The sequence below is a fragment of the Meles meles genome, chromosome 9, assembly GCF_922984935.1.
Source record: "Meles meles chromosome 9, mMelMel3.1 paternal haplotype, whole genome shotgun sequence".
Lineage (NCBI taxonomy): Eukaryota > Metazoa > Chordata > Mammalia > Carnivora > Mustelidae > Meles > Meles meles.
The window spans coordinates 23694221-23700462 of record NC_060074.1 but is presented as its reverse complement, the minus strand read 5'-3'; the positions used below and the strand labels follow the sequence as shown (position 1 = coordinate 23700462).

Here is a 6242-nt window from a genome sequence, read left to right as displayed (position 1 = left end):
GTGTGAGGCTATTCCCTAGTGAGAGTAAGAAGCCTTAAAAGCCTAAGAAGCCATCGCCAAGGCAGGGCTGCTGAGGGCAGGTCTGAGTGAGAGTGAGAGCAGCTGGCCAGTCCATCCAGCTAACCGAACATGCTGGGGCGTAGCCTACATAGGTCTAGGTTTGCCTCTCCGGTCCTTGCCTCTAGGTGTGCTCTGGTTGTCTCTTCGTGTGCCTTTGCCGGGAGAGGAGTGTAAGGAGACCCTCAGCTCTGGTGCTGGGTAAAGGCTCTGTGGCACACAGTTCAAGGTCAATCATCAAGCTTGCTCCTCCAGTATATCTGACTTCACACATGGAAGGGTCACTGGAGAATTGCCCACGCTGTAAGGATGGCTGGGAGGTCACACAGGCGCACCGTAGTAGAATGGAAAGTGAGGCAGCATCTGGGGAAAGGGCACAGAAGGTTGCTCCGAGGCACACAGGCACGAGGCTGTGTGTGAGAGTCAGGTCAAGGCTCCTTTGCCCGACTCACATCTGCAGTCCTGGGGCTGCCTCACGCCTGCGGGGCCTGGATGTCTGTGGGCGGGACCGTTCCTGATCCATCAGCTCCAGGGGGCTCTGCAGGGGAGGTCCACGCCCCAGGCATCAGCCAAATGAGCCGGCAGCAGCTCGGACAGGCCATGGGCGCTTTTTAGTGCGCACCAGACTGGCCTCGATCACAGGCTCTCCGGATGCTCCTGGTAGCTCCTCCGGAAGTCCTGGCCATCCTGGAAAAGCCCCAGAGGCAGGAGTCCATGACACCCACGTCTGGGCGTGCTCGCCACACACTGCTCCTGCAGACATCCTCTGCGTACTGGGTATGGACGCCCGCGAGAGGAGGCCGAAAAGCACGAGGTGACGGGCGGAGCAGAGCTGCTGGATCTGGCTGTGGTGAGTGCTCTCCTACGGCCCCACCGGCCATCCTTCGGCCGTCCCTCCCACTCGAATCTCAGATCACCTCGGCCTTCAGCCATCTGGATGAGAGCAGATGGTGCGCGTGCTGTCGGGGCACCGCCCACTGGACCGAGTTGCCCATAAAGGCCGCACACTGGTGGCACAGACGCTGCGGGACCTCGCAGGCCCACGGATAGGCCGCAGTGAATGGGGCCATGGCGGATGACCTAGTTTTTTCCTAGCTTTTCCTCAGCGCAGGTAGGAAGAGGAGTCAGGGGAAGGGCAGAAGTGCACCTGAGAGAGAGGCAGCAGACGGGCACGTGTGCCAGGTGGGTCTGTACACAGCGCTGAGGCTAGAGCTGCAAAGAAGTAAGGTGGTGTGTGGTCTGGGACCTAAAGCCCCTCCTCAGCTAGAGCGGACCTTGGCCCAGCACGGGATGTTTGGACCAGTGAGACTCCTGTGCTGGCACGAGCTCCACCTGGCGGACGGGAGGTGCAAAACCGCAAAGCGAACGCGCTCCGCGGAAGTGTCGAGTAGGTGTTCTCATTCAAAGGATCCTAGAGTGTGCGTGCTTTCCAACACTTCCGGTCTGCACCTTTGGGCGCATCCAGTCCACCGCATGCTCTTCGTCTTATCAGTGTGTCGCTAAGGGCATCGCCGTTGCGTCTGGGATACCTCTTTGTTTTTGGCTCAGCTTTCTGTATGCATTTCCATCCCTGCTGGAGAACTTCTTCATTGCGGTCTTGGTTCTCCTGAGCCACCTCCTCTACTCGAAGCATTTGGGGAACGTCTCCGGGGGGGGGGGCGGGGGGAGATGACTTTTTTAAGGGAAAACCGTGGTGGGGGCTGATCTACCGCCAAGATTTCCAAGCAGTGACTGGATGAATACTTAGATCCTGTTCAATACTAGAGGCTCAACTCTCTCTCTCTCTCTCTCTCTCTCTCTCCCTCTCTCTCTCTTTTTTCCTTTTAATCAAACCACTGTTGTCATCACATTGTGGATTCTCAGGCATTTGCAAGAAATTATATAGAAATATTCCCGTGTACCATTTACTCACTTTCCCCCATGGATAACGTCCTGGAAAATTCTAATACAGTGTTATAGCCAGGATCTGGACCCCCATATACACAGCTCATTTCCTCAGTGCAAGGATCCTTCTGATTGCCTTTTCATCACTCTATCACCTCCCTCCTGACCCATTTTGCCAGTGCCTGGCGACTATTAAGCTAGTCCCCATTTCCAGAATTCTGCCATTTCAAGAATTTTCTGTAAAAGGAAATTGTACAGTATGTATCTTTGGGGAATTGAATTTTTCCTTCAAAACCATTCTCTGGAAATTCATTCAGAGTGCCCACTTTATAAACCCTGACCACCTGTGTTCTGCTTTGGGAAGTAAGTTTCCCAGTGGTACAAATGTGTTAATACTCGCCTTTTTATTTGCTAAATCGTATTTATGGCATGGGTTGCCACTGTCAGTTTAATCATCCCCCCTGTGAAAGGATGGGGTTGCCTCCAGTTTTTGGCCATTACAAAACATGCTGCTGTGAAGATTCCAGTACCGGTTTTGGCAAGAACCTAGGTTTTTGTGTCTCTGGTAAGTGTAGAATTGTGATTGCTGGGTTTTTGATGGTTGCAAATTTAGTGCTTTATGAAATGGCTAGACTGTTTTCCATTCTGTACTATTTTACATTCCCACCAGCAGTGTATGAGGGATCACTTCCGTTCCCTAGGGTCTTCAAAGTCTCTTACTTTCACTACAAACAAAAGTGTGTTGATATTGGTTTAGCAATTTACCTAAAATCAATTGTTTATTCTTACTGCTAAGAAATCAAGTGGAAGTTATTCAGTAGTGCATACCTGAAATTTTTATTTTATGAAAACATAGTGGTTTATTTGTATATTGCATTTTATTTTATTGTTTTAATTTTTAATTTCTTTATTTTTAAGATTTTATTTATTTATTTGAGAGAGAGCATGAGGAGGCAAGGGGCAAATGGAGAAGCAGACTCCCTGCTGATCAGGAAACCCCACACGGGGCTCGATGCCAGGACCCTGAAATCATGACCAGAGCCAAAGGCAGATGCTTTACCAGCTGAGCCACCCAGGTGCCCCACTGTATATTGCATTTTAAGGGTAATAACTGAATAAGAGTATAAATAGAATAAAGAATAAAGAATAAAGAATAGAATAAAGTCCATTTAGTATAACTTATATAAGTACCTTCTGTTAATACTCTGTTATTTTATGGACATGTTACCCTTTCTCTGTGGAGATTTTCCCACTTTCAGCTTAAAATGAAGAAAAATATTTTTAAACCAATTTATGATGGTATCTTAAAGAGGCCCCATAGTGCATCTTAAAAACACATATGTATGGACAGCTAAAGAAGTATTATATTCATTAGGCCATCACTGTAGTTTTTATGTGCCTAAATTTTAATTATAGGAAATTAAAATTTTAATCTAATAAAATTAGAGGAAAGAGATCAATTTCCTTTTCTTTCTTAAGAAGATTAGTTTTTTTGCAAAGATGAAGATCTTGGCTTTGTCTTCAGAGCACAAATGATATACTGTTATTCAGAGCACAACTAAAATAAATACTCTCTCAGTTAAGTTTTTAAGAAGAGTTTTCATCTACTTGTTTGTTTATTCTCATTGATTTAAAAAAAATCCGTTAACTGACAGATTTGCATTTTCTTTTGTGTTGTATAAATACAACTTTGAAAGACATTGCTTTGTATTATAGTCCCTATTTTAAGTACAGAAAAATATTAATTTAGGACCCGTGAATGTTAAGCAGATAGAAAAAGATATGAACATTTATTTTATTTACCTTATTTTTAAATAATAGCCATTTTTTAACTATTTTTGTTTCTGGTCCCTAAAATTCCTTATCAATAATATAAAAATCTACACCATGTTCAATTTAAAATAGTATACCATCATATGAGCTTATTTTATAATATTTTTCTTTTTTAGTATTCTTTAAAATCACAAATATAGTAGATGACCTAAAGAACTTTTAAATAGAGAAGTATAAATAAATAATCCAAATCTTTACTCCTACTTATTCTTCAGAATCAGATGTATATCCACTGAGACCTCTCTTTAGATCTTCACAAATTATTTTTCAATATGTGTATACTTATACATTTTGTTACATTTAATTTGTCATTCCTCATATTATCTGTTTTTTAGTAAATATTATCATCAATTTATTTTCTGTATTCCTTAAAAACAACAACAAAAAAATCACAAGTTTATACCAATGCTTTAAAATATACACTGAAAGAAAGCCAACTCTAATTCATGCTGAAAGTTGGTTGGTCTGTTTTCTTTACTTCTGTTTGTTAAATGATCTTCAATAATTTCTGCAAAGAGATTGAGATTCCTCTTCAACAGATTATATGCAAGAGGTAAAAGCTGGCCAGCTACTTTATGAAAATAGTGTGAGCCATAACAAAAGAGCTCAAGCCCCATACCATAATCACATTCATCATTAGCAAACTGCACAAAAGTCATCATTTCCTAACACACACAAAACAGATAATCATGTCAAAAAATGGGCAAAAGACATGAACAGACACTTCTCCAATGAAGACATACAAATGGCTATAAGACACATGAAAAAATGTTCATCATCACTAGCCATCAGGGAGATTCAAATTAAAACCACATTGAGATACCACCTTACACCAGTTAGAATGGCCAAATTTAGGAAACAACATGTGTTGGAGAGAATGTGGAGAAAGGGGAACCCTCTTACACTATTGGTGGGAATGCAAGTTGGTGCAGCCAATTTGGAGAAGAGTGTGGAGATTCCTTAAGAAATTAAAAATAGAGCTTCCCTATGACCCTGCAATTGCACAACTGGGTATTTACCCCAAAGATACAGATGTAGTGAAAAGAAGGGCCATCTGTACCCCAATGTTCATAGCAGCAATGGCCACGGTCGCCAAACTGTGGGAAGAACCAAGATGCCCTTCAGTGGACAAATGGATAAGGAAGATGTGGTCCATAAACACTATGGAGTATTATGCCTCCATCAGAAAGGATGAATACCCAACTTTTATAGCAACATGGACGGGACTGGAAGAGATTATGCTGAGTGAAATAAGTCAAGCAGAGGGAGTCAATTATCATATGGTTTCACTTATTTGTGGAGCATAAGAAATAACATGGAGGACATGGGGAGATGGAGAGGAGAAAGGAGTTGAGGGAAATTGAAGGGGAAGATGAACCATGAGAGACTACGGACTCTGAAAAACAATCTGAGGGGTTTGAAGGGACAGGGGGTGGGAGGTTGGGGGAGCCTGGTAGTGGGTATTATGGAGGGCACGTATTGCATGGAGCACTGGGTGTGGTGCATAAACAATGAATTCTGTTACACTGAGAAGAAATTAAATTTAAAAAAAAAGTCATCATTTCCTGAATGGGAGCAAAAGGTTTTAGTCTGTCCTCATCATTTGGTGCCTCAACAGTTGTGTTGCAAGTTCTCTTGAGGTTGGCATTTGTTTCAGGGAGCTCTCTGTACCCAACATCATTTTTATCTACTGGGATAACCAAGCCTGCACCACGAAAGGTCTTTGTCATGACTTTCTTATCTCTCTGTTTCATCTTCACCTCTCTGTTTCATCTTCACGGTTCTCTGTTCCAGTGAGTACCCAAGTTCTCTGGCTGCTTCTGTGAGTTTTTCATATATGTTTTTCAAGATTTCTAGTTTTCTTTATATCTGTTACTTCCTTAAGCTTTTTCATCAGAAACAATTTGACTGCGACAAACACATATAAGGTTACATCAAAAAGTTAGCAGAATCCCCCATGTTATCTCGTAACTAACTTTTTGATGTAACCTTATATGACAAACATCTACCTTGGATCAAGTTCCTTCAAAAACACGGTAGTCTGTAAGGCTGATGTGCTTCCTTGTTCAGTTATGACATTTTTATAGGGGGATAAAGAGAAACTCAGACTCAAGGCCATTCCGAGGAGTGAGGAAAAGAGGACTTTTTTCTTGCCTTGTACCCTCCTGCATTCCCCTGTCACTGGTTAGAATTTGTCCCTAGAGCTTTAACTCCTCTGTAACTGGGTTGGGTTATCTAGATCTGTAGCTACTTCTTGGGAAACCCAAGTATGGTATTTCGTTCATGTCAGGAAGAAGTAGTAGGAGCTGGAGACTTCAGACATGTGACTGGATGGGTATGTGAAGAGCTCTTATGTTTTATCTTCAGGTCTCATCACTATTTGCTCTGTTTTCCTAAGGAAGAAGAGTAAGAGTTAGTTGTCTCTCCTTGTGCAGTGTGATTCTATAATTAATTACGCTGGTATTTGT

The 6242-nt window shown here is 42.9% G+C and overlaps 1 pseudogene; it reads right to left on the bottom strand.

The window, feature by feature from the left end:
• Positions 1-4184: 4184 nt before the first annotated feature.
• Positions 4185-5893, bottom strand: LOC123950386 (annotated as a pseudogene).
• Positions 5894-6242: the final 349 nt, after the last annotated feature.